Source organism: Desmodus rotundus, chromosome 1, assembly GCF_022682495.2.
Source record: "Desmodus rotundus isolate HL8 chromosome 1, HLdesRot8A.1, whole genome shotgun sequence".
In the NCBI taxonomy this organism is placed as follows: Eukaryota; Metazoa; Chordata; class Mammalia; order Chiroptera; family Phyllostomidae; genus Desmodus; species Desmodus rotundus.
The window spans coordinates 130,734,928-130,758,521 of NC_071387.1; positions in this window are offsets into that span (position 1 = coordinate 130,734,928).

A 23,594-nucleotide genomic window follows, 5' to 3' on the forward strand; every position below is an offset into this window, starting at 1 on the left:
GGCATTGAAAGACAAATAGCTTATGATCTCACTTATAGGCAGAACCTAATTAACAAAACAAATAAGCAAGCCAAATATAACCAGAGACATTGAAATTAAGAACAAAGTGACAGTCACCAGAGGGGAGGTGGAAGTGATATGGGAGAAAAGGGGGAAGGGTTGTCAGGAACATGTATAAAGGACACATGGATGAAGCAAAAGGGGGTAGGATCGAGGGTGGAAAGTGGGGGTGTCTGAGGTGGGGGGTAGTGGTGGGGGAAAAGTGGAGACAACTGTACTTGAACAATAAAAAAATGTGGAAAAAAATCACATAACTAAAAATAAGTAAAGAAATCAAACAGTGTAAAAACACTGTGTTTTGCTTTTATATAGACTGTCCCTAGACACAAACCTAAGAAACTGGTTAGCGGTGACTGTCCCAAGGGACAGGAACTGAGTGCCTGGAAGACACTTTTCTCTGATGCTTTTTGTACCTTTTGTACCTTTTGGATTCTATTCACTGGGTGTGTATAAACTATTTAACAATGAAATATTGTATTTAGCAGTTTAACATGAACTTTTTGATAAAGGAATTAGCAAACTTTAGAAAAAAAAGAAACCAGGATCTCAAAGACATAACTACACTCCTGTGTTCATTATATAGCATTATTCATAATAGTCAAGATATGGAAACAACCTAAGTATCCATTGATAGATAAATGGATATGAAGATGTGGTTTTACACACACACACACACACACACACACACTGGAGTATTATTTGGCCATGAAAAAGAAGAAAATCCTGCCACTTGAGATAATATGAATGGACCTTGAAGGCGTAATGCTAAGCGAAATGAGTCAGACAAAGAGAAATGTCATGTTGCTGTGTACATATGGAATCTAATGCTAAGTAAAATAAGGCAGTCAGAGAAAGACAAATACCATATGATGTCACTCATAAGTGGAATTTAATGAACAAACTGAACTAACAAGGAAAATAGAGACAGACTCATAGATAGAGAGCAGGATGGAAGCTATGGGGGAGGTAAGAGGGTGGAGGGATTGAGCAAAGAGGAAAAAGGACTCATGGACGTGGACAGCAGTGTGGGGATTGCTGGGGGGAGGGAGGTATAAGGGCACTAAATGGTAATGGAAAAAATACAATTAAAAAGTTTAAAAATACAATAAATAAAATAAAAATAAAGTCAACAGTTAAGAAAAGAGGTCAAACTCATAGAAGTTGAGAGTAGAATAGAGGTTGGGTGGGGGGGGGGGGTGGTGAAAGAATTAGGTAAATGTTGGCCAAAGGTACAAACTTCTGGTTAGATTAATAAGTTCTGGGGATCTGTTAGAAAGTATCATGGATATAGTTAACAGTACTTATCATATACTTGAAAATTGATAAGAGTAAATCTTAAATGTTCTCACTACAAAAAAGATATGGTAATTAATATGTGATGTGGTGGAAGTGTTAGCTAATGCTACAGTGGTAATCATATTGCAATACATAAGTGCATGCACACCTTAAACTTATACAATGTTTCATGTCAACTATATCTCAGTAAAGCTGGGGAGGGGGTACAGAATATCCCTGGGCCATTTCTTTTCTAGAAACCAATGTTAAGTAGAAGGTATAAGAACAATAAATCCTAGCATGCAGCAATTCTACGATTTCTAAAACACTGCATCTTTATGCCAACCCAGTCTTTTATTAAATTCATTTTCATATTAATGTGAGAGAGATCTTAGCTAAAACATGAAATTATATACATTGGGGAAAAATAAGTTTAAGGATCTCATTTGTATTTACACTGATAACAAATTACAGTCTCATAGCAAAAGAGAGATTTTAAAATACTCCCCAGGGAGTCCTATACAAAGGTGCCGTGTTAGTGAACAGTGGTTGCAAGACAGAAGTGTCAATTCCAATTCTCCATCCTTTCCTTCTATTACGACCTTCAATATTTAACTTCAAAGAAAGCTTTCAAAACTTTTATCCAACCAACTTAATTTTTCAAGATTAATTCATGTATCAAATAAGAAAAGAGAAAGGTTAATATGGCAAATTCTGTTTTACTCCTCAGCTGTTTGTTGCAATTTTAGTTTCTCTACAAAAGAGACAATTTCTAGACAACCTTACTCATAAACACACATAAAATTTATTACTGCTCAAATGTTTACAGTTGGCCCTCCCCGGAAGGAGCTAACGAGCAGTCCAAGACAGTCCATGGAGACGAAGGCGGTGGTCACTCTGGGAGGAATATTGACACTGGGTAATCAAGACTCAATCCCGGGGTGAGGACGATGTTTCTGACTCAGGGAAAGTGGGCACAGGGACTTGACATTTGAAACAAATGATGGCTCTCTGTTATTCATACAGAGAACTTGCTCTTCTGAATGTTTTCAGTAACCTGCTCTTCCCCCATTGCCAAAAAATAGGTATAGCCTTTAATTATATAAAGGCTATAGGAAAAAAGCAGCTTGGAATTTCAGTGAGAGTCTCATCTTTTCTCAATTTTCCTTTAGGTCATAATTTCCTTGAGAACAGAAACAGCGTCATTGCCATTCATGTGGAATCCCTGGGGTAACAGCACAGTGTCTTCCGCACAACGGACATACTTCTTTCAGTTTAGGAATTTTCTCCAATTCTGAAAAACATTTTCTTCTCCTACAACTATAGTTACTCCTTCTCTTTAATGTTGAGAAACAAATACAATTTTAAAGCATATTTTTAAAAGATTTTTAGGAGAAAAATAAGATAATCAATGCAGGAACAATAGGTATAGTGTTATGTAGAATAGTCCAATATCTTCTCTTTGTTATTCTCAGTAGAATCCTAGACTTGTTGTTCCTTCCTCCTCCAAAAAGAAAGAAAAAAGTTTGTTTCCAATTATACATTTGTATTTGTGTGATAGACGTATAAACGTAAAGAGTACATCTTGTAATTGCTAACATAACTCTTTCATGGACCTGAAATTTGAGTTGACGCTGAATTCAGGGTCTATTCCTGAGGGGTCTCCATATATTTGTAAGAGATTAGAATACCCTCAGATAGAACAGCTGAATAAATGTTCCCACTTTTTCAAAAAGTGCACATGAAGAGTTACATTAAAATGTTTTGAGTTATAAATTCAGCAGTGATTTGACATCATTAGCAGTAAATATTACATCTTGTCGATAATATAACTAATGTATTTTATAACCAAGATCTAAAATTTTAAGGAAAAGTGAAACCAATATATTCTCATGTTTCTCTTTTTATATTCATTTATCTTTGACTATAATAAGAATTGCAAATAACTGTATTGATACAACCTTACAATAATTATTTGTCTTGGTATTTTAATTTCTCATTTTTATTAATGAAATGAATAGGGTATGGTAATCTCAAGGATAAAATTTCACTCCCAAATTGACAGAGCAAATGTAAGATTGTCAAATGAAAAAAAAGCAATGTGAAAGAAAGATTTTGTATCAGAACAGTAAGCCAAATGCAAATAAGGTATAGGAGAACTCGGGAGACAGTGATAAAGAACTTGGGAACACACATGTACTTTACCATTAAGTACAGACAATGCAGCCCCCGGTATGACACCCTCACTTTTTTTAGCATCATTCTTCTGGCTGAGAGATAGCTCTTTCTGGTCATAAAATCCTTAAGAGCAGGAACAATGTCTTTTTCACATCACATGAATCCCTTGAGTGATACCATCAACCTCTGATAATACTATTATTTTTGTGAAAAACTTACTTTATGTGAATTATCTCATTCAATTTTCACAAAAATTCTATAAGGTATCACTTAACCCCACTTTATAGATGAGGAAATGTACACCAAGAGGTTAAAAAACTTCTCCGAGACAACACAGAGTTAGTAAGAGTAAGAGCTGGGATTCAGATTTAGATATGTAAGTCTCATGCCCCAATTATTTAAAATAAGTATATTTTGTTCATCACAGATGAGATCCCTCTTCCTGGTTTGGGGACAATTTGCTACCTTCTTGCTGTATCCTCACATGGCAGGAAAGGAGGGGCGATACCTTGTGTCTCTTTCTCTTCTTATAAGGGCAATAATTCCACCGTGAGGACCCCATCCTCAAGACTCGGTCTGACCCTAATGATCTCCCAGAGGCCCCACCTCCACATACCATTGCACTGGGAATTAGGACTTCAACACATAAATTTGGGGAAGACACAGACATTCAGGTCCCTCCGAAATACCCAGAAGGGATCTGATCTGCACAGAAAAGGAGGAGTAGGAGAAATGAGTTCAATAAGCGCCACTGATTACTGAATGCCTAGGTAGTGTGCTGAGCACAGGCCGAACCACAATGTGCACATGTGTCCTGACTGGGAATCGAACATTTTGGCCTACGGGACAATGCTCCAACCAACTGAGCCACACCGGTCAGGGCAAAATTACTTGTATTTATTCGGTATCTTTGAAGCTTTGTTTTCATTAACACCAAATATAGAAATAATTTCGTTTATTAACCCAATGTTTGAATCACTGGTACAACCAAGATGTTCAAAACTATAAAGCACACTCGATCAAGTTTTGATCACTAATAATTATAAATAATAAAATGACAAAGGTTTAGTCCATTCATATTTATATTAAAATACTGAAAATATTTATTGTATGTCTTTGCATTTCTATTTCTGTATGTTTCCTAATAAATATGTTGCTAGAATGCTACATGCACAGATTTTTTCTTCTAGAGATCTTTTTTTAGACTGCATAAGACCGCTGAGACACAAGTGTGTTTTGGAAGGATGGGAATAATCACACGAGTTCAGGTTTCCTGCCACCCTCCTGTGTAGGGGTTCTCCGTATGCTTTAATCACATCTAGAAAAATATTGTAACTTGTATTTCTTTCACCAAATGTTATGGAGGAAATTCATATACTTTTTAGTCTCTCACCTCTGCTCTGAATAATATTCCTTTCACTACTTAGACAGAAATCCAGAGTCCATTCACATTTGCATGATAACAAAAGTCCTTTCTTCTACAAATCCAGATTAAAACCAGCGAAGTTTTAATCCCATTCTTCCCAACTCTTTTAAAACACCCCAAACCAGCCATCTTGATGAACATGGGAAAGGAGGACTCTCAAAAATGGGAGGGCCCTTATATATTGGAACAAATACAATCTCCATCATAAAGACCTCTTTAATTTAAAATAAACTTCTGAAAAAAATAAAACTTGGTTTAAGGACTGGACACCTCAAAAAGAGGAAGACAAACATCTTGAGATCAGCCTTCCCCTGCTTTGTGGCATCTCCAGGTGGTCCTTTGTGTCTGAGTGAAGAGTCTCTCGGGTTACTCAGTCACTTGCCTGGTTTATTGCCCGCAGCAACCAAGCTGTGGTCTTTCAAAGAGACGCCCACTCCACCACAGAGAGTGAGGCAAAAGCTCCTGGCAGTTATTCGCTGCAGTGTAGTCAGCAGAGGAGATTGGCAAAAGAGGAATTCTCTTCCTCTCATCTGCAGATAATCATCTTCCATCCTAAAGCATAAATCTTGATTGCCCAGATTATTTTAGCTTTCAGAGCCACAAGGGTTGGTTATTAGTGGTAATAAAATCATTCAGCCTTATGAAAATTTTTTAAAAGATTCCAACCAACGACAATATTTAAAAATCTGACCTCACAGCACATTATCTACCCACTACATTAAGTAATTTTCTCTTTGCTGTCGATGTGAGCCTTTTGCATTTTTTAGCTACAATTCAAAAAGAAAACAAAGTGATAGGGCTGACCTCATCAGGGCAGTATTGTTTGCAGCCAGAGTGGGTTTTAGTTTCATTGTTTCTTTCGTTTTTTCATGTAAGACTAACTGTCCTACATGGATTCCAAAATCAAGAGCTTACCCTTATTCACACTGTACTTAAACCCAACTGAGAGAACCAACTAACGCAGGGGGTTCCTAAGCATGATCACCTGCTAAGGCAACAATTCTGTTCTCTATACAGAACAGAGGTGAAGTGCTCTCAGCCCAGCTGACTCTGTCTCATCACTACCTTGATGAAGGTGGCTTTGAAGAGTCTCTCAAAGACTCTGCCCTCACTACCTAATAAACTTTCTGGAACTTTCCTTCCTTCAACTATGCCTCCTAAAATATGCATTAAAGTTTATGTTTAATACTTGTTCATTTCTAATAACTTTCACAAATCGGTAGACAACAGTTATTTGCAAGAAGCATCTCCCATTTCTAGGAAAATGTATATTGGCATATCTACGACACACCTGCATTCGTTATGAATCCAAGTCTATCTCTGAAGAAAGAATCAGGTTTCCAAAGAGCTCAGTGAGACATGTAGATATTCAAGCAGGCACTTAAAAAAGAACTGGTCTCAAAGAAGCTGCAAAAGTATGTATACAATATCATTCCATATTTTTTTAAATGCCTGCTTTGTTTTCTGGTGGCAAATTATGCTCAGAGACTGAGTTTGCCTTTGCCAGCAATTTATTTAACATAGGAATTTCACAAACGAACAGCATACCCAATGAGTCTCTTAATAAGACAATAAAGACATAACATACTCCGAAGAAATGATAGAGTAATTACTCTATTGTTCCAGGAGAGGGGAGCTGAATAAAGGCACGATGTAGTTGAGGTGTCCCTTTTCATACAAGTAAGCACTCAGGAGAGATGGCTTAACCAAGCACAAGCTGACTTCCAGCTGCCAGTGCAAAAAAAAAAAAACAAAAACGAACAAACAAACAAAATGAAATTCTCTTCACAGAACCGCATCTCAGTTTTCCTACCCCAATAAAAGAGTAGCCTTTCCCACAGCAGGAGCTAACACCCCCAATGTCTTCGGGGAGCTATTAGGCAAGCAAAGTGCTACCTTACCCAAAGGAAAATCTCTAGAATTCTCCTCGTAAACTGATCATCTAAGTGCCCCTTGACAGAGCTGCTTCTCCGTATTGCTTATAGACAAGCCCCCAGCAGTGTATGCCATCAGCTGGGCCAGAGTATGTGTTAATTAACAACAGACGTGAGATGATGATGCCCTGACACAACTTACTTCATCCTTACATCAAAACAACTATTTTTCCTCTTTTTTATTGAATTTACTGGGGTGACATTGGTTAATAAAACCATACAGGTTTCAAGTGTACAGCTCTATAACCAGAAGAACTATTTTGGGTCTTTGTCATAAACAAATGCATGAGAACTACTTCACCTGGGCCACAAACAAGTGGATTTAAAACCATACCAAACCAATACACAGTTTCACGTTCAGACACTGGGAAACATTGGAGAAATGAAATACTTCTAAACATTATTAGTAACGGAAATACTTTGTTTCTTTTTCCTCATATGCATCTGCACTTCCTAAAATATCAATCACAAACTTCTTATTATCATGATATTTTTTGAAAACATGAAGTAGGGGGCAGAGTGTTCTTCCCGTTACTGCTGGTTTGAAGTACACATTATCTGAATTTTAGATTACTTGGTGTTCAGAATGATTCCCCCAAGATAAAAATGTGGTGTATCTAAAAAGGAAGTTGTGTCTGCTTTAGCTAAGGATTTCTTTTAATGAACCCTATTGCAAAGCGCTTGCAATTAAAGTCACTAAGCTACTGCTCTGCTTGAGTTTTTCTTTTCTTTTCTTTCTTTTCATACCTAACTAAGTATTTAACAAAACAAGAAGGCAGAGCAAAGAATTATCATATATTAGTTGCTTTGAACAGCTTCCTTGGAGCATTTTGAGAAATGTGACTTTATTTTTCATAATGAAATAACTCTAGTTACTATACACTTTTACCAAATAATATCCACATTCTTCTGTTGCTGAGAACAAGTGGATAATGCTAATATGTTTTCTTCATGTAAATGCAGGTGGGACAAAAGTTTTACAGTTGTTCATATGAAAAATAACACAATAATTAATCAATAATAACATAAGAATAAACTCCGTTTCGTGTACTCACAACTGTAAACCTACTTTTGGCCCACTGTACATGTTGGAAATTTTGCAGGGAAGGTTAAGATAGGAACAGAAAGAAGGTGAGGGAGCAAGTCATTGGTCATATACAGAAAATATATCAAGGATGAAGGTGTAGGCCTGTTGGTTTTAGTAAGAAAAAAAGAAAAAGAAATTTTCAAAGTTGTTTTGTTTTTTTTAAAAATGGACTATTCAACAGCTGAATTTGAAAAGCAGTTTACCAGTTGTTACAGTAAATATATTCAAAGTGAGTCATATAACCACTAATTAGGTTTGAATCACTCAAGTGTATATTTGCTGTGACAACAGTTTCCCTTTACAGATCATCCCTCTATTTATAAAAGAGCTGAAAATTAACATTTCCTGCTTTTGTCAAACTGAAGCATCTTTCAATAGTTCTCAGCAAACATCTGAAGGATTCTTGCATCCTGAGATCATCTGGCCATTATGTGTTCAAGTGTTGTCTCTCTTCAAGTATTGGGTGAGATGCACTGAGTAAGTGATTGCAGACTTCGTGGGAAATAGCAACAAGCACACAACAAAATACCCGATGGAGAACAGATCATAGGTTAGCATTCCTGGCAGATGGGAATCAACATAAACTGACAGTGGAGGTTTTCATTCTGTTTTGCACATGACTAACCACAAGTAAAGCCTGAGCCCTAGAGAAATAAAAGGCAAGATTGTGTAGCTGTGTTCTTAATACAGTGATTATTAGTAGATCCAGATTTAAACAAATTTCTTTCTGCCAATTGAAATAGCTTCTTGAAGAACATAGTTCAGACACTAAATAAAGCCCAATGATCACTCGTTTTCACAAGTAGCTCTCTAAAAGAGGGACAGTTTTCTGGGTTAATTTTAATGCAGCATCTGCTAATTAACATCAACCACCCTGTGATACAGTGTTTTTCTCTGGGACTCTCAGCTGAAAATGCTAAAAAGAGGGAAAATGATCTCATTCTACTGTGGAAGTGATATTCTCTAGTCTCTGAGAAATAAAAGTATTATTTAGGTTCTGAAATTCACTGCATATTAGGGAACATTTTAAGATCTATAGCACAGTCTCAGTTCTTGAAAGAGTGAATAATGTAACGCTGTCATAGGACTCACCCAGTTCCCCCACAGGGGTAGACACGCAGGCAATCTCATAACCATCAACTATACAGAAAGTGTGTTCTACTTATTTTTCTGAGCACATTCTTGTCTTCAACATCCTTCCCATCTCTTACTCTCCCAAGTTTTCTATTTTTTTTCTTAAAATTTCCACTCTTCCTCATGTTCCCCACAAGTTCTCTATGATTAATTGATTTCCTCAAGTTGAATTCCTGGCAACACATTATTCTGAAATTCATTCAAAATTACCACGTTCTGGGTTCACATTTTAAGGGAAATGTGTTCCTACTCTTTGGTTCTCACTGCCATAATCATCTCCTGTCATCCATAATAATTTTACCTTCTGCAACACCCTTTGGATCTTATAAAGCTCATGCTGTTCCTTGACCATGAAACATCTTCCTTACCCTACCTTCATCCCTGTCAAAATAGTACTCATCCTTCAAAAACTTGTTCAAATAACACCTCCTCCCTGTAACTTTCCCCCAAATTGTTTATTTACAATTACATTATATTTTGGCTAATAAACAACACTTTCCTACCTGGAAAATTTGCCCACTATGATAATATTCCAAAAACACATGGGCAAAGAGGTAAAGTGGGAAAGAAATACATACCTAGCTAGCCACGTCAACTAAACCCACCTTACTAATCAATAACGTTGTCAATGTCAAAACTAAAATACCCTAACACTTAATACTTCTCCCAAGGCACCCATTAGTCATCTTTATATTCGTTGTAGTGCTAGGTCTGCTCTCTTACTACAATAGTTTCTACAAGGCTTATTTATATTCATAACTTAGCATCTGGTCAACAGCATTGCTTACTCAATGCTTAACAAATGTATGTTGAAATTGGTTGAATTTTTGGAGTCTATGTATTGGACATAAAAGACGTATACAATAGAAGGGAATCTGAGGAATTAATGAAAACAACACTGAGGTAGAAGAGAGCAGACCTTGGTTCTAGGTTGAGTTCTTCCACCTGTGTCACTTTGGGAAGGAGGACTTCATTTCCATGCACACAAACCAGGGACCTAAAGGAGCTTCTCCAATGACTTCCAAGTCTTCTAGAAACACAGTATGAATATATCAAAGCATTTTGAAATTCAGTCTTAACATTAAGTAACATCATCAACCCAGAGAAAAAAAACATATCATACTGTAAACCAATTAGGTTACAATTTTTCTTCTAAAGTTAGATTTATCTTATTTATCTGTATTTATGTATCTTTTAATCTTAGAAGAGAGGAACTAATATGCAACCTGTCTATATTAATGGAAGGCCCCACTATGAATAAGTCAATAGTCAGCTGTTAACCACTTACATTGAAAAAAAAAAGAGAGAGATGACAGGAAATAACAGGATATTATTTAATGAAAGAGAGGTAGGGATTTTTGGTTTTTACTTTTGGTTTTGAGGGGGTTTTATCATTGACATAAGAGCATTTCCCAGAAAGAATGATTCCATGCAGTGGAACAGGCTTTCAAGAGGGCAAACAAACCTTCTAAATGGAAATTACTTTAAATGTCACTGATCACCAATCATTACAAAATTTGAGTAACAGCATTGCTAACAAAGAAACTCAATACTAGAAGATTCTGTTTTGATACACCTTTCCCTAAAGGCATAGAAGAATAGGAATTAAGTTTTAAGATATTTTAGAGACAAAAGGAGGTTACAAAAGGAAAAAGGAATTGGCCCTAAGAATTAAGCACCAAGCACTCACACGCTGTGATTCTAGCTGACCCTCTCCAGCTCCCCACCTGGCAACCACAGCACATCAGTTGAAAATCGCTGCTACAAAGGAACAAAGATAAGGATTACATCTCACCTCTTTTCAGAAATTATGCAAGCAGAAGAGAGGAGTGAAATATTTTAAATGTCCAGAGAAAAAAAACACCAACCTTGTGCCTTGCAAAATGAGCCTTCAAAAGTGAAGGAGAAATAAAGACAAACAAAAATCAAGGAAATTTGTTATCAGTAGACCTGTCTCATAAGAAATGTTAAAGAATTTCTTGGGAGAAGGGAAACAATATAGGTCAGACACTCATATTTATGTAAAGTAAGGAAGACCATCAAAGAAGGAATAAGTGAAGGTAAAATACATCTGAAGGGATATGTTATTTTGTGTCAGTATTTGCTGTCTTGGATAATACTCTTCTAAAATATGCCATAAAGTATAAATGAAAATGAAATATATGACTATATGAAAGTAAAATAATTCCATAGAATTAAAAGAGTTTTTTTGGGTTTTGGTTGTTTTGGGGCAGGAGGGGGAGATTTGGGTTTTGGCGGGGGGGAGGGGGGGTTGGATAGTATGTTTACCTATGGCTTTCCATCTGACTAAATATAAAGGTAGAAAGAGGTTTTAAATAGCTCTCAAGTGTTAACTTTCCATCAATACACAAATAATCAGTAAGTATTATGATTACCTGAAGCAGATAAAACAAGACCTCAGGGAACTACTTCCCTAGCTTGGATTTTTGGCCTTTTGATCAGGGTTACACTGAGCTCTGTGCTGGTTAATATTTGACAGCCCCTCTGGGGGGGCCCCTGCAACCTGCTCAGCAAACCATGGTTTCCTCCCTTTAAGATGAAGTTGTTCAGCTTTCATTGCAATGGATTTACCAAGAAAGCCAAAGTTTTTTCAATAATATTTACCAAGGAAGTTTTCAACTTTGCTGGAACACCTAATGAACTGTAATTTAATTCTAAATACAAAGTGAAGGCGGCAATGTTGCCCTGCAAAAATGGTGGTTAAGTTCTGGGGATTTCAGACACTCAGACTTAAATCCTGTCATCAGCTCTTAGAAGATGTGATTTTAAGCTTTTTACTTAACCTCTCTAAACCTCTTTCCACATCTCTAAAGTAAACATAGTCCCAGGCCTGTCTTACTAGTCATATAAATTAAATTAAATAATCCATATAAAGTACATCCAATAATCACTATATGTGCATGTCACACCAATAAAAAACACTATAGGTTATTTTTATTCCTTGAGAAAAACAAGAGTATTTCTAGTTATGAACATCCAAAGTAATAGCTGCAATCATGTAAAAATGAATTCACTTTCCTGAGTTATTTATGGTGGCACTTTAAATTTATTTTCAAAAGTGAACAAGTACATTTAATTTAAAATTAATAAAACCATTATTGTGCATTCATTAAAATTTCTTGTGACTATTGGAAACATTTACAAGGTATGCAATAGGCTCATACAGAAGAGACAATAATTAAGCCTCAATATAAGGAATTTTAAATAATCACTTATAAAATATATTATTAAATTTGAGACTTCTTATTTTAAAATCTATCTATAAGTTCTATTTACTAGAGACAGAGTAAGAAATTATACGTTTTGTGGACATTTAAACAAACAGAACTGACTTTAGAAATGGATGATAAAGAATAAGCTTCCTAGTCAGAGTCTCCTGTCTGCTAGAACATCCTAAATCCATCAGGAGATTCTGCTGACATTCTCCTCTGTGTCTTCTTCCTTTCTCTCCATTAATCAAGGTCACTCTTTAATGATGTCAAGGGAGTCTCCCATTTCCCCCTGCAAATGCTGATGGTAAACAGCACGTTTGTTCACGTGCTGTCTCAGAGGCCCGTGTGGAACTGGCGTCACTAATACCTGTGCGATGTAACTTAGCAGGTAATTTGTCTCATTTTCTTTTTCCCCCTTATTTGTGACTCTGCCAGGGAAACAGCAATGTTTCCTTTAGTTTCTTTAAAACACCTGGTCACTCAAATAGCTAAATCACAAAGTCCATGAGGACACCATAAGTATCTTGTTTACAAAGTTTTCCCCAACTGCCAGCACAGTGTATGGAATATAACTGCGGTAGAATTTAATAGAGGCTTCCCAAGTGAATGAACAAATGAAGATAGGAATAAAGAAATATCACAAAATTATCTCTACAAATTACTAAAATTCTTCAGAGCAGAGCTTGCTTATTGCTCGTGAGCGCTTTTAATTTTCTTTCATAGCATTTCTTATACAATGAGGTCTGTCCAGAACATATCCAGCCATGTGCTATGAAAAATAGAGACATGTATTGAAGAAGATATAAGATAAAAGAAACATTGTACACAGAACAATTATGCTGCAGTCCCCTTCAAAGTAAGCACCTTGGGACTTCACACAATTCTCCCCATCCCCATCAGCTGCTCCATCATATTTTCCTGAATCTCAGCAATGGTCTGAAATCTCTTCCCTTTTAAAGGGGATTTTAGTTTTGGGAAAAGACAGTAGATACAGTTCACCAAATCTGGGCTGTAGGGGGCTGAGTCATCTGGGTGATTTGGTGTTTCACCAAAACACTCTGCACGAGACCTGATCCATGAGCAGGCAGGTGTCGTGATGAAACTGCCAATCATGAGTTGTCCATAGCTGCAGACTTCTGAATCATCCGAATAGTTTCCACAGAGGAACATTCAAGCTTAACTGCAAAAGTCAATGCAGATTCATTGCCCTATTAGCTCAGTTATTTTGAATGTGACAGCCACATGGTATACATGCTTAGTCAGTGTCAGCATCTACCACCCCCACTGACTAGTACAGTGTAGTCATCGTTGTCCATATATGCGCATTCCAATCCACTCTCCTTGGCTGCCAGGTTATGTCGATGTCACACAGACTGTTCTCCTCATAATGACAATGGCTGGACTTTTTCCAGACAGACCTAGTAGTTTGAAATTACGTGTGTATAGGATTATCTGATTAATGCTTGACTCCCTACTAGACCATTTTGTTTGCAATGACACCCCCAACTTCCGGCACAGAATGTGGAGCATTGTAGCCCTCAGTAAACAATGACCAAGGAATTAATACCTCCTGTTTGGGAAGGTCCGTTAACTAGTAGAAATCAGAACTCTTAAAGATTTCTGCCCCAATTTATAAGATAAGGAAACTCTGCAATAAAAAAGTAAGTCTGGTTGATAATATTTTTTTAATGTTTTTTACAATGATGGCATACTCCTCAAGATTTTCAATCATCCTTTATATCTGAGAAGTCTTTAGAGATGGAGTTTCATTTCACTTTCTCTGAATAAGCACAATGTACAGAGCAGCATTTATATCCACAATCAGACACTTTAAAAATATGTAACATAAGCTCTAGCTCATGTGGCTCAGCTGGTTGGAGTGTCGTCCCATAAACTGAAGGGTCGCAGGTTTGATTCCTGGTCAGGGCACATAACTAGGTTACTGGCGTGGTTCCCGGTTGAGGCACACAGAGCTAACCAATCGATGTCTGTCACATGGATATTTCTCTCTCACTCTCCCTCCTTTGCCCTCTCTCTAAAATCAACAAAGATATGCTTGGGTGAAGATCAAAAAATAATAAAAATAAAAAATAAATATAGGAGGACAAAACACTTCCTAGCTTTTTGGAAGGTTCAAATAACCCTGACACCAAATCTGAAAAGATACTGCAAGAAAAATAACTTGAGATCAAGATCACTCATGACCATAGCTGCAAAAATCCTAAACAAAGTATTAGCAAATCATATCTATAAATATACAAAAAAAAATAAAGCATTGCCAAGTGAGTGTTACCCCAGAGATGCAAAACAAGTTTAATATTTGTGTAAGTCAAAGTCATCTGTCACATTAACTGAATAAAAAGGAAATCACATGAGCACTTCAATATATGCAGAAGATGTTTTGGCAAAATTCAGCATCCATTCATGATAAAACAAAAATCTTTTATCAAACTAAGAACAAAAAAGAGAACTACTATAATCTGATAAAAAGCACTATTAAAAGTATGTACAGCTGCCATTACACTTAATGGTGAAACAGGAAATTGTTTCCCTCTTAATATTATAAATATGCAAGGATGTTGATTTTTAACAAGTCTGTGCAGCATTTATTGGACTGGAGGTGCTGGCCAACAATTAAAGCAAGAAACCTAAACTAAAGTTATAAAGATTAAAAAAGAAAGGGTAAAACTTACTCATATTCAACATTGCTGACGACACAGAAAATCCTATGAAACCTATGAAACTCTTGTAGAAGCATATATTGTATATAACAAGATCATGGAAGTCAAGGTCAATATTGTATCGTATATCTATTACTAGCAATAAACAAATTGAAAAATTTTTTCATTTTTATAGCATTTGCAATAGTCTCAATAAACATTAAATACTTAGGAGTAAATTCAGCAAAAGATGTACAAGACTTCTACATTGCAAACTCAAAATATTGCTGACAGACATTCAGCAACGCCTAAAAATACACCCAAAGATAGACCATGTCCACACAATTAAAGACAACGTGGTTAAGTTGTCCATTTACTCCAAATGCAATCTCCACAAAATATCATTAGACTTTTTGTGAAATTTGACATGCTGATTCTAACATATACATTTAGCCCTGGCTGGTGTGGTTCAGGGGACCAAGCACCAGCCTGCAAACCCAAAGGCCACTGGTTCGATTCCTGGGCAGGGCACATGCCTGGGTTGCCAGCCAGGGAGACCAATTGATATACCTCTCATGCATAGATGTTTCTCTCCCTCCCTTCCCCTTTCTTGAAAAATAAAGAAAATCTAAAGAAAAATAAATAAATAAAAATAAAATATACATTTAAATGAAAAGGTCTAGAATAGGCAAAACAATCCTCCCAAAGCAGTAAAAATTTGAACAACTTATTCCTTCCAATTTCAAGATTTATTCTAAAGCTACAGAAATCAGGAAATACTGGTATTGGCTTAATAATAGACAAATAGTTCAATAGAGTAGAAGAGAGTCTTTTCAACATATGGGATTGAAAGAACTGGAGGTTTTTATTAACCCTCCTGAAATCGTAAGCAAAAATTAATGTGATGAACATTAAAAGCCTAACTATAAAAGCCAAAACTATAAATCTCCTTAAAAAATAAGAAAATATTTTTGTGGCCCTCAGATGAGCTAAGATTTCTTAGATAGGACACAGAAAACACTAATCTAAAAGAAAAATTGATAAATTAAAGTTCATCAACAATAAGAAATCATTAGAAAATTGCACATCGAAACCACAGTGAGAAAGCACAACACGTTGACAGGAATGACAAAATTTTAGAAGACTGACAACACCAAATATTGATCAGAATTTAAAGTAATAATAACTTTCATACATTGTCAATGGGTGTATAACCTGATACACCACTGTGAAAAATGGTTTGGAAATTTCTTATACAGCTAAACATATGCCTACCTATGATTCAGAAATTCCATCCCAAGAGAAATGAAAACTTATTGCTGTAAAAGGACTTGTCCAAGAATGTTCATAGAAGCATATTCACTATAAGCAAAAACTGGAAATGACTCCAATGCCCCACAACAAAAGACTGGATAAACAAATTTTATAGTATATTTATGTTGTGGAATACTACTCATCAATAGAAAAACCAAATTCATTATATGTACAACAACATAGATTAATGTCAAAAACTTTATGATGAGCAAATAGAAGCCAGATATGGATATGTACTATACAATTTCATTTATGTGCATGGAAAAAACAAGCAAAACTAATTTATAGTGAAAGATATCAGAAAAGTGGTTGCTTTCAGGAGAAGGGCAATTGGCTGAAGTAGGGCACAGGAAATCCGGGATGATGGGCATGTATGTTGTTTATTTTGATAAAGTTATTGGTTATATGGGTGTATGCATTTCTCACAACTCATTAACCTGCACCATTTAAGACTTATTTCACAACAATGTAAATAACAAGTTTAAATAGGATACACAAAAATTAATAAGTCAGGGAAAATTAACCTGTAGTAGTGAAAGTCAAGAGAGTGACTACCCAAGGTATGGAACTCTGAGCTGAGAGAGATATGAGGCAGCTTCCACAGTATGGTTAGTGGTTGGCATCTTGATCTGGGTGCTGGTTTTGCTAGTATGTTTATTAATACTTTGTGGAATTTTAAGTATACTGACAATACGGGCATTTTTAAATATGTCGCACTTTAATATAATTAGCATTTAAATATTTTTGATGCTAGTAATCACAAAAAGCCTCTACATCAATTCCCATGTAGAAAGCCATACACTGTCCCATTTATACAATGGGATGTAAGGAGGTTGCTAGCTGTATCACCCTATTGTGCATAATAACCTCCTACTGGAAAAGCTTTAACCTGTTACTATGACAGCACGCTTTGACTATGGCATTCACAGAGAATAAATCATTTCCATTTAATCTGCCCAGTTGCTTTGTTATTAAAGGTGACAAGGAAGCAACAGCAAGCATCACTAGAGAAATCACAGCAATATACATCTGTCACATTATAATATAGTGGGATCAGAGATCATTCAGGAGTGTCACAATTGTAATTGTAGAAAACCAAATACTATTTATGTGATAACATCCACCTGTATTTCTGTAACTTGTATTTTCAATTTGGTGCCTATTTACATCTATTCAAAACCAAAGCACTGCATGTCATTAAATACTGTGTAAAAAGTTAGGTCTAAATGTGAAGGATCAGAAGATAACTTGGAAACTTCAGCCTCTGGGGCCAGAAGATTCTGTTTTAACAATACCCATCTGGTCCTTGAAGCATAGCCTAAGCATTTTGATAGACACACCAAGATTCAACTAAGGAGATAGTCTTTTACCACAGATGAAACTATCTCCCAGTGAAAGAGAGCAGATTAATGGAAATGTCAGGTAAGGTTCTTTGGTTGCAATGTACAGAAATTCATTCTGGCTAACATATACAAATATAGAGAGGGAATTTATTATAAATTGACTTGGGAATTGCTCACTGGATTAAGATGAGGAAGGACACCAAGGCTTTGGGACTTTGAAAAGGGCAACTGATGGAAATGTGTATTGGAGACATGTTGGCCCTACCTGACATTCTTTTCAGTTGACTTTTTTCCCAGCCATTGCTATAGAAAGCAACTGCACACATATGAAGTGACAGCCTTTTTTTTAACCAGCCTTCTCTGCCACATAGGATGCTGGTAGAAGCCCCGTCAGCCATCTGGCACATGCACAAAATTATGGAGATGGAAAGGAGGTAGCAACTCCTGTGGCAACCAGTGGGACAGAAGTTGCTGGAAAAACATGACCCTCTTCCATCCCCCAGCTGGATCATTTTGAGCTGCTTGGTGCATGGTCCTGCATGTGGTCCCCAGCAGATAACATCACTGCCTAGAGCAGTGACCAGCTTGATGATGCAACCCCTCCTTCTGTTTTACCCTCCACAACTATTACTTGGAATCACTCACCAAAATACACTTCCTGTCCATAATAAGCCTTTGTGCTAGGCTCTGTTTTGGGGGAAAATCTAAGCTAAAACCAAAGGTATCTGTAGGGTTCTGTGGATGCCAGAATGAATGAATTCATCTTCAGTTAGTCATTTTTGTTCCTCTGCACATGACTTGAATCCTAGGAGACAGCTTGCTGCTGGCCAAGCTCAAGTTCCCTGGCCACCCCTCATATAGGAAGGGTAAGGCACAGCAGATAGTCTCTCAGAGGGGAAAAAGGTAAATCCTTTTAAAAAGTTGCTCTTTCTATGTTACCTTTGTGTGTCTAAAATACTACATTTAAAAACCTGAGAAACAGCCTTGCATAATGTGGTTCAGTTTGTTGGCCATCGTCCTGCAAACCAGAAGGTCTCTGGTTTGATTCCTGGTCAGGGTACATGACTAGGTTGTGGGTTTGGTCCCCAATTTGGGTACATAAGAAAGGCAGTTTCTCCTCTCTCACATCTATGTTTCTCTCCCTCCCTTTCTCTGTCCTTTCCTCTAACAAATCTTTTTTTAATTAAAAATAAAGGATTCAAGATGGAAGAGTAAGTGGAAACTACACTAACCTCCTCCCAGGACCAATCTGGAATTACAGCTAAATTGGAGAGAAATCATACAGAAAAGCCAACTGAACACTACCTGGAGAGAAGCCTTAAAAACCCAGACAGACAAAAGGAACCACTTCACCACAATGTGACTGGTAGGGAGTGAGAAGGAGCGAGAGGGCTAGTTGGGTTCCCATAAGTGGTAGGTGAAGTTCCATAGGGATATTTCAGTGGCTGGGGGGCTCCCCATGAAAAGTGTAGGGTCTAAACCGCAAGCTAGACTTCCCGGTCTACAGTACCAAAGCCAGAATGGAACCCAGGATAACATCCAGCTGTGAAAAGCATCAAGAGTTCTATCTGCCAGGGAGAGACAGCTGGAGGCCCAGAGAGCCTCTTAAAGAGCCAACACAAAAAAATCTCATTTGCAGCCACTTACCCTGGGCTCTGGCAGAGAAGAGTCTGGGGTTGGTGGCTCTAGGAACTGAAGGAACAACCGTCAGGATCCCTGTGTTGGGTCATTCCCCATATTGCAGACGCCATTACACTCAGGCAGAGGACTCCTCTCCAAATGGCACCAGCCTGAGGGGAAGCAAAAGCCCCACCCACAGGAATTATTCTGTGGTGCTTAAACCCTGCTGCTGATCACAGCTCGATTAGATTAACCACTGATTCATTTGATGGTGATTAGTTTAACAGCTAAGGTGGCAAATACAAAGAAGCAGCAAAAAATGAGAAGACAAAGAAACAGACCCCAAAGGAAAGACAGAGAATTCTCCAGAAGAACTAAATGAAATGGAAGCAAGCAATTTATCAGATAGAGTTTAGAATAATTAAAGGATGGATAATCAATAGCATGAAAAAAGACATAGAAACTATAAAAAAGTACCAGTCAGAAATAAATAATGCAATATCTGAAATAAATAATAAACTAGAAGAAATAAACAGTAGGTGAGATGAAGCAGAGGATCAAATCAGTGTTTTAGAACACAAAGTAGAAAAAAAAAAAACACCCAAGCAGGGCAGCAAAAGGAAAAAAGAATTTAAAAAAACTGAGGAGAGCTTAAGAAACATTTTAGACAACATGAAACATAACAATATCCACATCATGGGAATACCAGAAGGAAAAGAGAGCAAGCAAGGGATCAAAAACATATTTGAAGAAATAATGAGCGAAAACTTCCCTAATCTAGGAAAGGAAAAAGACACACAAGTTCAGGAAGCTCAGACTCCCAACAATTTAGAACCAAAGAGGCCTGCACCGAGACACATCATAATTAAAGTAACAAGGCATAAAGACAAGGAGAGAATCCTAAAAGCCACAAGAGAAAAGCAGGCAGTTACATACAAGGGAGCACCAATTAGACTGTCATCTGATTTCTCAACAGAAACACTTCAGGCCAGAACAGGTGATGTGAAATATTCAAGGTGATGAAAAGGAAGGACCTATAACCAAGGCTACTTTATCCAGCAAGGCTATCATTTACAATTGAATGGAAAATAAAGAGCTTTCCTGAAAAGAAAAAGCTAAAGGGGTTTGTTAACACCAAGCCAGTACTGCAACAAATTTAAAGGGCTTGCTTTGAGAAGAAGAAGAAGAAGAAAAGGAAAAAGGAAAAAAAAAAGACCCAGAGGAAAACAGGCTAACAACAAAATGGCACTGCATGTGTATCTATCAATAATAAATTTAAATGTAAATGGCTTAAATGCTCTGACCAAAAGACAGAGGGTACCTAAATGGATAAGAAAACAAGGCCCATATATATGCTGCCTCCAAGAGACCCATCCTGGGTCAAAAGATACACACAGACTAAAAGTAAAGGGTTGGAAAAAGATATTTCATGCAAATGGAAAAGAAAAATAAGCTGTGGTAGCAGTACTTATATCTAACAAAAAAGACTTTAAAACAAGGCTATACTAAGAGACAAAGAAGGACACTACATAATGATAAAGGGAACAATCCAACAAGAGGATATAACTCTCATAAACATTTATGCACCCAACATAAGAGCACCTAAATATAATCAAAGCAAAATCTTGAGCAATAACCTAAAGCAAATCTTGATGGACATCACAGCACCTAAATATAAAGCAAATCATAATGGGAGAGACAGACAGAAATAGTAATAATTGGGGATTTTAACACTCCAGTGACTTCAATGGATAGATCTTTCAGGCAGATTATCAACAAGGAGACTGTGACCTCAAACAACACACTAGATCAAATGGATTTAATTGGTATCTTCAGAGTATTTCACCCCAAAGCAGCAGAATATACATACTTTTCAAGTACACTTGGAACATTTTCTAGGATAGACCACATGTTAGAACACAAAACAAGTCTGAATAAATTTAAGAAGATTGAAATCATACCAAGCATCTTCTCTGACCAAAATGCTATGAAACTAGAAATCAATCACAAGAAGAACACTGAAAAACACACAAAGCCATGGAAGCTAAATAGCATGTAATTAAACATTGAATGGGTCAACAATGAGATCAAGGAAGAAATCAAAAGATACTTTGAAACAAATGAAAATGAGGACACAACTATCCAAAATCTGTGGGACAGAGGGAGAAAATTTTAAGAAGGAAATTCATAGCATTACAGGCCTATCTCATAACACAAGAAAAACATTTCTCCAAAGAAGATATACAGATGGCCAATAGATATATGAAAAGATGTTCAATGTCACTAATCATCAGAGAAATGCAAATTAAAACCACCATGAGATATCATCTCACACCTGTCAGAAAGGCTATCACCAATAAATCAACAAACAACAAGTGCTGACAAGGATGTGGAGAAAGAGGAACTCTTTTGCACTGTTGGTGGGAATGCAAACTGGTGCAACCACTGTGGAAAGCAGTATGGAGATACCTCAAAAAATTAAAAATGGATCTGCCTTTTGACCCAGAGATCCCTCTTCTGGGAATATATCTGAAGGAACCCAAAACACTAATTCAAAAGAACATAAGCACCCCTATGTTTGTTGCTGTATTATTTACAGTTGCCAAGATATGGAAGTAGCCCAAGTGTCCATCAATAGATGAGTGGATAAAACAACTATGGGACATTTATACAATGGAAAACTAGTCAGCTGTAAAAAAAGAAGAAAATTTTACCCTTTGCAACAGCATGGATGGACCTGGAGAACATTAGGCTAAGTAAGATAAGCCAGTCAGAGAAAGACAAATACCATATGATTTCACTTATATGTGGGATCTAATGAACAAACTGAACTAACAAGCAAAACAGAAACAGATGGGGAGCAGATGACAGCTAGTGAGGGGGGATATTAGGGGGTAGAGGGATTGAACAAAAAGGAAAAAGGACTCATGGACAGGGACAGCAGTGTGGTGATTGCTAAGGGGAGGAGAGTAAAAGGGGACTAAAAGGTAATGCAAAAAAATACAATAAAAATTAAGTCACAAAAATTAAAAATAAATAAAAATGTGAGAAACAACTTTAGTAGAGTGAGAGTATTTAAATTAAATCTCTAAATTAACAACACATATAACATCATATTTACTATAAGTTTATTTCACTAAATGTTTGAAATTATAGGACACTTCTATTTAATGTTCATCGAGAATCTGAAGATGGTTAGGTTAGAACCATCCTACTCACTCTTTTTAAGGGTTCAATATACATTGCCTCCAGAAAGAAACCAAGACTTTTAGACAAAATGGAGTAAGCACATTCCACAGTACTCATCTGACTAATTCCAACTAAACATCCTAGGCAAAGTATATAGATAGAGCAACTATCAGATGAGTATGAAAAGCAGAGGAAAAAGGCTGACTGGCTAGAGGCCTGCAAACTCAGTGAATAATGTGGCAGTGAGTTCCCTGATTTGGTGTGGTTTGTCTCCTATATATCTTGGCCTTGACACTATAGGAAAAAACACAGAGATAAAAACAAGGGGGGTTCTCCCTATCCAAAACACGTGGAAGAAGATAGCCCTCAGGACAGAATCCTGTGACTATTTCTCCCCTACTCCAAGCAAAGACTGCAAAAGAAACTGTGCCTCTCACCCTTCTCACCAGGCATTGCAGTGACTCAGAAACAGAGCCAAGTCAAACATCCCCACAAGGCACTGACCAAGCAGAGGATGCAGTGTCCATCCCCCTCCCTCTCTCTTGGGTGCTGTGGGTATTATAGGTGGAATCCTGTCAACCAGCCCATCCTGCAGCAGTTGCAGAAGAGGCCACGTCCTTCCTCCCTACCCACCCACTCATCAAATACCCCATCTGGCTGTACATGAGTATAAGCGAAGGCAGAGCATCCCTCCTCCTTCCCCATCAGGTACTGTGAAGAGTGTGTAGGGATCCCTGTCCACAACTCCTGCCCTGCACTAAGGGAATATCAGCAAGAGAAGACTTTCTACTCACTCCCAACTAGATTGAAAAGATTAGGAGATTATATTAAGAAGAGTAGGGAGCTGGGAAAAGAGATTCTTTATATATGTGCATAAAATCACAAGCAAACACCCCAGGCATTCTATGTGTGAAAATGACTAGAATCAATACAGCCAAAGCTTTGAAAACTGACCTATGGTGTGGAATACCACTCAGTTTTCAAACTGGCCTCAATAGCACACCAGCAGGCTAGACCAGAATAACAAGGAAAAAGCTTGAAAATTAAATTGACATTTGAACTACAGCCTACAAAAGTAGACTAGATCATGCTTTCTGAACCTAAAAAGGTCTATTGGCTAGTGAAATAGAAGATTAAATAG